This window comes from Dendrobium catenatum, unplaced genomic scaffold (genome assembly GCF_001605985.2).
Source record: "Dendrobium catenatum unplaced genomic scaffold, ASM160598v2 fragScaff_scaffold_963, whole genome shotgun sequence".
Lineage (NCBI taxonomy): Eukaryota > Viridiplantae > Streptophyta > Magnoliopsida > Asparagales > Orchidaceae > Dendrobium > Dendrobium catenatum.
Genome location: NW_021319425.1, coordinates 1121512 through 1134086, shown reverse-complemented (window position 1 = coordinate 1134086; position 12575 = coordinate 1121512).

Sequence of the window (12575 nt, the reverse complement as noted above, 5' to 3'; positions counted from 1 at the left end):
TTACAGAATAAGATTCCTCCTTCATTCTTTAAAATTTTGAAGGAGGAATCATGCTTGTAGTTCTTCTCCTTTTTTTAATTCAATAGCTTCGGCTTATTTTCAAAAAAAAAAACACATTTTTTGCACCTCCATTAAGTAAAAATACCAACTATATAGTTTATTCTATAAATTTGAAGAATGTCAAGAGGTCAATTTTGATTGGCTTATTAGGCTCATTGATTCTAGAGACGTAATTTTTATAAGGTAACTAGGTATTACCCCATAAGAATTTGAAGGTTGATGTTTAAATGAGGGTTTGTATTTGTGTCACTAAATATTGAACTCATCTCCTTCAAAAGTTATGGTATGAGAAAGGCCCTCTCATATCGTGAAAGAAGGATACCCTTACCAGAAGAGTCCTTAGATTCATTGTTCAAAAGTATCCCTAAAAGGATATTTACTATGCAATAACATATGGGGAAGTTGAATCTGATGATAGTGGCAATGAAAAAATAAATGAGATTAATCTTCTGAATGATCAGGCTATAGAAGCTAAACCTGCTCCATAAGTTAATTTAGGGACTGAGGAAGACCTTCACCTAACCATCATCAGAACTCTCCTTCCTGAGAACAAAGTGGAAGAAATAAAAAAACTTTTCTGCAAATTCATGGAGTACTTTATTTGGGCATATGCAAAAATGTCCAACTTATCCTCTGATATAGCTATTCATAGATTAGCCATTAAAATAGATATAATGCCCATCAATCAATTACCAAGTAAAATGAGATTGGAGATTAAAGAAAAGACGATTGTGGAGATGAAGATGTTGCAATCGGGAACCCAAGATTAAGATTTTAATAATAACATATATTATTGATTACCTCTTTATTTGTCCTAGTATTTATACTAACATTCAGGCATAACATGCATCATTGTTTGAAAATTTAGGGCTGAAGATATGGTGGAATAGGTTATACTAAAAGAGTCTATAATTTTAATTTTTTAAATTTTAATTTTATGAGTTAAGTCATGTATGGGTATATGTTAGCCTGGTGACCGTACACCCACACATAAAGGGAGAAAAAATAACTTTAAATATTTTAATTTTTTTATACATCATACTTTACCATATTGTGTTAAGAAATTAATTAAATATTTTATTTTTTTTTTGAAAAAATAGATTTAAAATATAACTATTTCTACAGTATTAACATCACATCTTAGTAGTCGATCTGTTATAATTAAAAACCCCACCATTAATTAAAATACGCAAAATTTTTAATTTGAAAAGTTATTCTATTCATATTATACGAACCTCTTTGTACTGTATAATGTTTAAAATATTACCTAATTTAATCATATAATTAATCAATTGAATCTACTTAATTTTGATATTTTGATCATATTGTATGAATTGGATCATACTATATGATCAATAGAGAAGATTTTCAATCATCCTATGATTCACCAATGATGTATTATATTTTGGTTGAACTAATTGTACTATATGATTAATCATTCATATTGATGATCATAAGTACTAACAGGTCAAAATGAACTATTCGTGTTGTATTAATTAGTGATCATATAATAATAGCAAGTCAAATTCCACACATCATACTAGACGATCCTGCAATCATACTATATGATCTTTGATGGCTGAATTAAATTTTTAAGGTTTTATGAAGCCCTCTATTTAAGCTTTCTCATAATGCTTTGTAATAGTCTTTTGATCATTCATTGAGTTGTTTTTTCTTCTGGAGAAAGCTTAAAGAGAGCGCTTTGGGCTAGGGAGAGAAAGGGTGGAGTTTGTAAGAGAAAGAGAAGATCCTTGTGAGCTTCAAGGGAGTGCGAGAGATGGTTTTCACATGGTTACTCTGACAAACTTGCACCCAGAACCGCCACATCTGGGAAGGTGAAAGTGATTCAAGGTTCATTGCCTCACTAGGAGGGCGAAAAGGAGTCTAGGTTATCTGCCTCACTAGAAGGGTGAAAAGGAGAAGGTTCTCTACTTGTGAAAGGAGTACAGTTCTATGCCACACTGGGTTGGTGGAAGAGAGTTTGTCAGGGCTTCTCAGCCTAGCTATGGGGGCTAAAGGAGAGACACTATAGTTATACTGTAATACCTGAAGAGGAGGACTTCAGGGAGTGGACGTAGGTCATGGTTTGACCGAACAACTATAAATCTAGACGCTCATTATAATTTTTAATTTATGCACTTTATTTTTTAATGTTTTATTTTTAAATATAATAGCTTGGTTAAAGATCTGTGATTGATACTAAGTTCCATTGATTATACTATTATCATAATCTTTGTAACTTTTGATAAGTGTACTAGCTTTCACATCAGGTGATAATATTGCTTATATCTTAGTGAGCCTTAGGCTATTTCCTTAAGGTCTAACAACCTTTATGAACTTTCAAAAGAAGCTCATAGATGTAAGCTTCATTCATGAAGAAAAACATGCCAATTGGATTTCTAATTTTTTCATGACCAAGTAAAAGAATGGTTAGTTTCATGTCCGCATCAACACTAGGAACCTCAATAAGGCATATACGAATGAAGGCTTTTCACTCTTAAAGTTAGAGTTGTTAGTTGACAACACTTCCAACTAATATGTTCTCTTTCATGGATGGATCATCGGTGTGTAATCATATCAAGATGGCTCCTGAAGATGAAAAATATACATCATTTAGGACTCCCATTAGCATATTTAGCTACATAATCATGCCCTTTAGCTTTAGGAATAATGGTACTTCTTAATAGATGGTTATGATGTGCATCATTGATGAGTTAATTCATCAAAAGGTCAAATGCTATATGGATAATCTCATCATTAAGAGCATGGACTGAATAACCACCTAAGTGATTTGAGGACTTAATCTGAGAGGACCAGAATGTTTGATATGAAAATAAATCCTCTAAAATGTTCTTTTGGGGTCTCCTTGGAAAATTTTCTTTGGTACATTGCTTGCCATCAAGAAATTAATATTGACAATAACAAAATCAAGATGATTATAGAGATTCCAATGCTAAAGAACCTTAAACAGATTTGCTCGTTTTAATAGAAACTACCTATCATTTGGGAAGTCATATCAAATCATAAAGAAGGTCATTACAGTTGACACCTTCGAGAATCCTTCTGGTGATTCCATCATTCAGTTGTCCCATTCGAAGAAGAATTTGACTTCTTTCATATCTTGTTGATTGAAGAATTATTTTTTTTTAGGTAGTGAACCAAAAACTTAGTGCACCACTTCTTAGAGATCTGAATACAAAAAGCCAAAAAAAGAGACCATAGATGTTGGAGTTATCTACAAGGTAGAATATGATAATGATGATGATGAGGAGGATGATGGGCCACAACCTTAAATTAGATGGACATACTACTTACACCATGAGACTAGATCCATTGTTGGTAGAAGTGGCTACTCATCGGAGGAAAGAGAAGAAGAGTTTAAAGAGAACCCCTTCATTGTCGACTCTTTTATACTTGCAGACATACAAAGATAGATGAAGTGACAAATGATAAGAAAATATCTCACTTAAATTATAAAATGACTAAGATGATAGTGTATATGGAAGAGATGACATAGATCATGTAGAGAACTACTGGCACATACACTATTCTGGCCTCGCCAATTAATCATGCCTCAAATAATGCTCCTACTTATTCGTTGAATCTCCTGATGCCTTATGTTTCAGGATTTCAAGGTAAACCTAAAAGTAGCAAGGAAAATAATTATTAAATCTGCTAGCTCACTTAGCAGAATATGGCGAGCACCTTTGAGATTCTGATGATTACACAACTAGAGGGTATGATTAGTGAGAAGATCAAGGCTAGTATAGCCACATAGCAGGAAGAAAAATTGATAAGTAATAGTTGGCACTACTTTGTGGAATATAATATAGTTCCATATCAAAGGCTTATTCTACCCAAAAATTGCATACCTTCAGTGGTAATTATAACCCTAAGTAGCTTCTGGCAAAATTTAATGTTACCTATGGTAATACAAGAGGAGTTGATGCCTTATTCTTTTGATAATTTGCCAATAGTTTGACTTCAACTATTTTTGAATGGTATGCTAAACTGACAGACATTTTGGTGATGTCTTTTGAAGAACTAGAAGCTCTATTCTTGAAGTGGCTAAGCAGAAAAAATGATAGTAACTGATCTCGCCTTAGAGAGATGAAAAAAAGATGAGTAACGGACAATGTACATTACATATTGGCATAACCTAAGCATGAAATTTGTGTAACAACTAGAATAGGAACATACTATTTAATTATTAATGGGAACAAGATGTTACCATTCTTATGTATTTCTTCCATCACTACATTTCAAAATTTATTGGACATGGTGGTGATGTTTGAAAAGCTGAATTTATCAAGATAAAAAATTCACCTATATATGTTCAAAAATGGCAAAGCCTAAATACCAAAAAATGTGAAGCCCACTTCAAGCTATCTTTTATGGTTCAAAAGGGAAAATAGGTGGTGTATGATGTTTATAAAGGAAAACATGCAGTTTATAATATAGATAAAGGTAAGTATCCGACGTAACATCAAAATAAGCCAAAATAGGCCTATAATCCTCACCCTTAGTCGAAGCTTGTACTTGAGGGAAATGATAAGCTTGGAACCTTTAATGGTGGAGGAGAAATCCTAAGATAAATAATTGGAACTAATGATCAGATGTTCCCATCCCTTAAATAGAAAACAAATAAAGAATATACATTAAAGAAGAAAAACATTGCCAAGTTGTTTTGACAACTGCTCAGAGTGGGTCTAAAACTACTAGAATGCAAGAGGCCTGATGAGTCTGAACATACTGAAGATCAAAATTATTATAGGTGTCACTGGGTCATTAGATATCCTATCAAAGATTGCTACATCTTGATGGATTGGATAGAAATAAGATAAAGAAAAGGATGATTCACAATATCAGATAATGCATTAGTCCATTCTAGATAGAACTATCTTGGGTTGTTACATGTTCATCCATATCCCTGCTAAAAAAAATGCCAAGGAACTAGCTAATGATAAGTAATGGGTGACTATGGTCTCTAAGGGGATAATAAAGATACTGAAGTAGCTCAGTGGAGTTCCTGATGATAGTTAAAGGTCTCCTATTGAACCAGTTCTAGATTTAATTGGGTTACATGTCTCACATGCATGTAATTCCAAACACTACCCTAGCCAAGCTAGCTTATCAAAGTCTTGTTAGGCAAAATAAAAATATATAAAGAGAAGAACCAAATAAAGAAGCCACATGAAACAAATATAATAATCTGAAAGGTTTTTAATAGTTTGGATGAGTATTACAAGACTTTAAGATGGCCTATTAAGCTTATTGAATTTATGGTAGAGCTTAAAATATATGAAGTTAAAGAAGCTGATGAAGACTCACTTCCTATGAAAACATGCTGGGTTATTTTGGTGATGTTAGAAATACTAACAAAAGAAGAATATGTTGAAAAGTATCTTCTGAGTCCTGTCTAATGGTGATAATGATAGAATACAGTCTAGAGGAAGATCTATATTTTCCAAATGAAGATAAATAGAGCACGACATAATAACGTAGATGAAGAATATAAAAATGGAGAGTAATTTCAGGCATGCAGATGAATCTCCTTGAGCGATAATTGTTGAATCTAAAGAAAATTATTCAATAAATGAGTATGAATTAGAAGAAGTGGCCCAAGTATAGTTAAGAAGTGACAATATACTTTTGTCTCCAAAAAAGGGGGTATCTAATGACAAAAGAAAGGAGATAGTTGTCAAAAAATATATTATTTCTAATGAACCTAAGAAGACGGTAACTTTGCAAAAATGGATGGATTATAATATTCAATCCTAACTAAGGAAAATCCTAGTGCAACTCAACATGTAAATCTTTTTTGATGTTTGAAGACCTCTAGGGAACTTTGATTCAGGCTCTCAAAAATATTGAAATATACAAAGAATTATTTTCTGAGCATTGCTCTAATGAATTTCTATAGGCTCAGATTGATCCTACATAACTTTTACTGAGGATGATATGATGCTAGGAATAACAAATCATATTTGCCCTCTATATATTATTGTAGAGAGTAACATCATCATAACAAGCCAGATAATAGTTGATCCCAGATCCTAAATTAATTTCATGCACTTGAAAAAATTAAGATCATTATGCCTTATAGTGCAACACCTTGGGCTAGATAAGCTAAGGGTGTATGATTTTAATGATAAGGGACAAAAGACTATGTGATCATTCATATTTTCTCTTGCGTTCTGAGAATGTTACGTAGAGGCAAAGTTTCATATGATTGATGTGAATAATTCATTCAAGGTGCTTCTGGTAGTTGCATGGATATGACATTGCCCTATCAACCTTATACCAATATATGATGTACCTCAATGATGGTGAGGCGTTCTGGTCTAAGGTGACATTTAACCCTTTGCTGTTCATGAAATGAAGATATTTGAAGATGAAAAATATTTAATTCCAAAAGAGCCGAAGCCATCAAACTCTCTTGAAGCCAAGGCATCAAATTCAAAAGTTGCATAGCGGCCCAAGAAAGAAGGTGAGAAGAAGAAAGGAGGGAGAAAGAAGGAATTTATACTCTCCCTAAGGTAGCAATCACTTATAAACTAAGAAGAGTTGTGCCTCACTTGGGAAGTGACATTGAAGAATAAGACTGCATCCATGCAAATTTTAAAAAGACCTGGTAGTCTTTATTCTTTTTTTTTTTTGTTTTTTTTTTTAAGATTGTAAATTTGCAAACTTATTAAAAGCTACTTAAAGGAAAATCAACATCACATTCCTTCTTTAACAAAGAGAAAAAAGAAGGAATGTCAAAAGGTGTAAAATAATTCCAATAGAAAGAACTAGCCAAAGAAAAAGTCGCACAAAGATGAGCTGCTTTATTACAAGATTTAGAAGTATAATGAAAAACTACATTATTAAAACTATGCAAAAAAAACTATTTCTTCCAAAAATCATCTTATTGCCAATTAGATGTCTTCCTGGAATCTTTAATCATCTTGATTATGTTACTATTGTCACCTTCAATAATAACACCACTATAATCAAACATCCATTCCTGTAAATATTCTCTTCTGACCAAAATAGCTTCCAACTCTAGTTGAAAATGTCCCAATGCAATATTTTCTTACCAAAAAATGGAATGAATCTTCCTTTATGATCCCTAATATCTCCTCCAATCCCCGCAAGATTAGACTTTAATAAATATGCATCAATATTAATCTTTATCTAATCTAGTGGTGGGGGTTGCCAAAATTTTGAAGACTCTTCACGTAGATGACAATCTCAGTCTTCTAGAAGTGGATTAAGTCTAGGATGCATAGCTGTAGTGAAAATATTAACAATAACAGTAGAAATAGGAACCAAAGATCCACCTTGTTTTATAACTGTCCAATTTTCCAAGAATAGAAAACTTCTGTACAATAAATGCTAACCAAATTTGCATTCATTTTCCTCAATCTATGATTTTCCAACAATGCAATCCATGAAAATTTGAAAAATAGGAACATTACAATTCTATTATCTAAGTTCCATTATAATTTCCATCATATATTTACATCTGACTATAATATGCAAAGAGTCTTCCACTTACATACCTCTTATACAAGTATTAACTTGAGAAATTTTTCTATAACTAAAAAATTCATTAGTAGGAAGAGCATTCTTACTTAGCCTCTTCCAAAACATTTGCATCATTGGCTTGAGTTTAAGCTTTGGCATCCACTTCATGAAAGTATCCTCATCTACAATGTACTCATGTTCCAACCTATCTTTATACGATAATGCAATTGTTGATTTGTTTGAATAATTGTGTAGAAGTTCCAATTGATCTTCATCAATAACATGATAAATGGGAACCTTCTTTATTATGGAAACCATGCCATCATTAAAAAACTTTTGAAGCCCCAAAAAATTCCACTGGCCATCAGTAAGTATGAAATGTTGAACATTATTTTCAGTTAATCCCTAATTATCAAAACTGCTAGACCACCTATTAAGGCTCCTATTAAAGACCAAAACTTCATTTAACATGCTGATCTTATTAGCATTAGATATTTTCCACCTAACAATCAGTTTAAGGTATTTGGTCCGATTAACCAAGATATGCATAGTAGAAGAACCACCACTTTTAAATCCAGCATTCAAAACATCATCCCCATATTTTGTAATAATATTTTAGCTGAGTAAAGATGATAGTTTTTTTAAAAACCTCCAAGCCAATGTAGATCTAAGGGGTCTAGTTCTAGATACAGTTGAATGAATTTGAGCCTTCGAATCACCAAAAGATTTTGGTTTGCATATTTCTACCCAAGATAACAAGTAAATAATAAAGAAGCATTAATTAGGAGAATTCTTCCACCCAAAGAAATACATTTATTGCCCCATGCGTTTAACCTTTCCAATACATGATCAATAAATTTTTCAAAATCCATAGATTTGAACCTTCTAAGAACCATATTAACTGCAAGATATTTCATTTCATTAATAATTTTGAATCCAAAATTTTTGGCAATCCTCTTTTTTCCTTTGCAATTCCACCAATTTACCAAAAAGAATATGAGATTTGTTGATATTAATCTCCTTCCACATCCAACAACAATAATCATGAATAATACCCTTCATAACATTAGTCACCTTAGGAGAAGCAATTGAAAAGAAAATAACATCATCCGCATAAAAAAGATGTGATACTTTTTCATCTTGAGGAAAAACTTGAATGCCTAATTCAGAACCTCTTTGAACAATGGCATTGGACAATAATTGAGAAAACATAATAAATATGAATGGAGACAACAGACACCCTTTTCTAAATCCACTCTTGGAATTTATCCATTAGAAAATCATTCCATTTATGATAATATATAATCTAGGATTTTCTACACACTCCACAATAAGCTTAGAGAATATGGATGAAAATCCAAAACAATTTAAAATATTTAATAATACCAGCCATCCCATGCTATCAAAGGCTTGCTCCATATCAATTTTAATTGTCATAAGACCTTTATTTGTTTTGGAAAATATGAATTTTTTGAAGATTTCTTGAGCCAAAAGGTAGTGGTCTGATAAGGATCTCCACGGGATAATAGCACCTTGATCTTCTATAATGATCTTAGGAAGGCACCATTTTAACCTATTCAACAACATTCTAGCACCACTTTATAAATTGGTTTGACACACCTAAAAGGCCTAAATTGAAACAACTCAATTGGTGCATCATTCCATATAGGACTCATGATACCAGTTTTAAAAAAAAGCCTTAATAGATTTCAAAGTATCATCCTTCATAATTTTCCAAAAGAATTTAATGAAAGATGGTGTGATACCATCCTAACTAGTAGATTTATTGTTAGCCAATTGGTGGATAGGTTCAATAAAGTCTTTAAAAACAAATTATACAATCAGATTTTGAGCATCAACTTCTTAAATTTGCTATCCACATAAAACATCCTGCCAATCCATCAACTTGCAAGTCCTTGTTTTCCATTTATTCTTGATGAATTCAAATAAAACATTTTTAATATCTTCTTCATCTTAAACCAGCACACCATTATAATTTCTAACTTTTTTGATCCAATTTCCATTTTTATTTGCAGAAGCATCATTATGGATAAATTTAGAACTTGAATCACCTTCATCAGGCTACCTAACCTTAACCCTTTGATTCCACTAAGAAGCTAACTGGGCCAAGGTGACATTCAGATCATGGACTTTACTTCTAAGAAGGTTTATAATTTTCTCATCAAGTCCACCATGATAACTTTCTTCGAATTGTACCTCTAGGATTTGATTTTTTAACTCTTCCTTGAGACAATTCAAGTCCTTCAACTTATTTATGTTTCAAAACTAAAGAGCATTTAAAGACCTCTTCATTTTCCTATGAAGAATCTCTGAATCATCACCATAGTCAAATTTCATCCAAGATTTGAAGACAATATGCCATGCTGTTGGATAAGACTTCCATTTATCTTCAAATCTGATAACCTTCTTTTGAGGAAGAGGGTAATTCTCCCCCTTAAAATGTAAAGGACTATGATCTGACAGTACTATTTTAAGATGCCTTACCAAGGAAAAAAGAACACATTGGATAGCAGCAGAATTGATTAAGCATCTAACCACTCCAAAATTCATAAACTTCATTTCCTTGTTATTGCACCAAGTAAATTTAGTCCAAATAATACCTATATCATGAAAATCATTGTTAGCCATAAAAGTCTTCATCTCTTGAGGCCCTTGGGAAAAGATAAATCTCTTTGCCCCTCTTTTATCTTCTTTAAAAAGAATGTAATTAAAATCCCTACCCACAAAGTAAGGAATATCAAAGGATAAAAGCCCATCAAGACTATCCCAAGGACTTCTTCTAACATGCAAGTCCTTATTTCCATAAACTGTAACAATATTCCAACATCCCTTAGAAGGAATTTAAATCTTGCCAAAGACAAATTGAGAATAACTCTCAATGACATCAAACAAGACATTATACTTCTTCCATAAAATAAGAATACCACAAGAAGTACCCACAACAAGATGATGAAAAAAAATCCCACTCACTACCAATAATCCTATTTACCTCCCTCCTATCAACAAAGGATAACTTAGATTCCACTAAACAAATAAAAAAAAACATCATTGTCCCTAACAATTTCCCTGAAATAAAGAGAAGCTTCCCTCTTCTTAGCTCCCTATAATTCCAAAAAATGAAGGAAGACATTAAGAAACAAAAGGGGATGAATCACCACCACTACTCTTCTCATTAAAATCAACTTTCATTTTCCTAAGAAAATCTTCAATGGGCCCTAAAAATTTAAGTTGTTTAGTATTTTTTTGTTTCACTCATAATGAACTTAAATTTTTATTACTATTAACAAGACAAGAAGCAATTGAATATATCTTAGGATTAACATCTAGCTTGGAAGGTGCTTTTGAACAATTAATCCCCAATTCATCCATCTTCTTTGGATCATCATTAATAAGAACGCATTTATTTTCCTGATTATCATCATCATTCATATCAACTTCAGATTGCACATGCATAACTTTACCTCTCTTTCTAGCTTTGTCTGCAGTACCATTCATCTTGCATATCACCTTCAACAAAAAAATCAGCTCCAACATATATATATATATATGCAAAAAAAAAAATTCATCTTCAACAGCCAATTTTAGATTCACTGATTCGTTAGGATTAGATTTATTAACAATATAACACTTTGCAGCTACACCACCAACTTCTTTCACAAACTTGGCTTCATCTATAGGTTCAAGAATAATCCCATTGGATTCCATTTTAGTATCATCTTGAGCCACTTCCTTAGGCAATAAATTGAACTTAGCGAAGCAAATGAAGACTGATTCAAACTAGACTCATTATGTTTCACTTCTTTATACACCATTTTTGGCTGATTTCCTGATTCAAAATTCTGAACTACAAATCTATCTTTATTGACTACAGACTCCTTATATCCTTTAAGAAATTTTTTTGTTACAAAATTTCTTCTATTCTTGTTGAACTTCAAATACATCTTAGGAACATATGAAGTTTCTTTATCATGATAAAGGGCATTGTTATCCAATGGCAATATCGACCTTATTTCAGTAGACTCAAAGAAAATCTTATGAGAACCATTATTTTGTACTTCATTTTTGATATCAACTTGCACTTCTTTAAGAACATCAGGACACCTATTAATCTTCTGAACTATCCTACCACACTTGAAAAAAAAAAGAAAAAATTTAATTCTCAACTTTCTAAAAAAAATTCCCTTGTAAGCCTTCAATCCAAATTCCTTGACAAAGCTTAGAGTTCAAATTAATTCAAGCACAAGCCCTCATAAATTATCTTCTTCCCAATTTAAACATGTTGCCATCAAAGAACATAGGAATCCCTATCTTTCATACAATTTTAGTGATATTAACCTCTTCACAACAATGTAATGGTAAATATGACAAATGAATCCAAATGGGGGATGAAAATCCTTTCATTGAAAGTGGTGAAAAATGAGGTGTCCATTTGTCTATTCCAATTATGTGTCCTCCTACATACAAAGGTCCTCCACTTAGCACTTCTTCTATAGCCTTTGAAGATTGGAAATAACACAAAATGGAATCTAAACCCAATGAGTTAAAATGAAAATTTTCAAATTTACTCCATTAACGCCTAAATTCAATACCACAAAAGGGAACAAGGAATCAATTTTCCAAAGACTTTCACCACAAGATATTTTTTTAAAACTTGAATATTTTCACATTACTTATCCATATTGAGTTTAACAACATTTGCATCATATGAAGTTCCAAAATCAGATTCAATATTGCTTACTTTAATATGTTGTGTCCTAACCCATGCATTCATAAATCAATTTTTATGAATTATAAATTTATCAAGCCTTTATATACCATCCATAATTTTATCTTTGTCAATCAGATTATCTAGAATCTTGACCACATTACCCGGAGCTAAATTATCAACCAGATTATAGGATACTAAAGATCAACATTATTGGAAGGATTAAAAAATAAATGAACTTTTAGATTAAAACCTGAAGATGAAGAGGCTTCCAAAT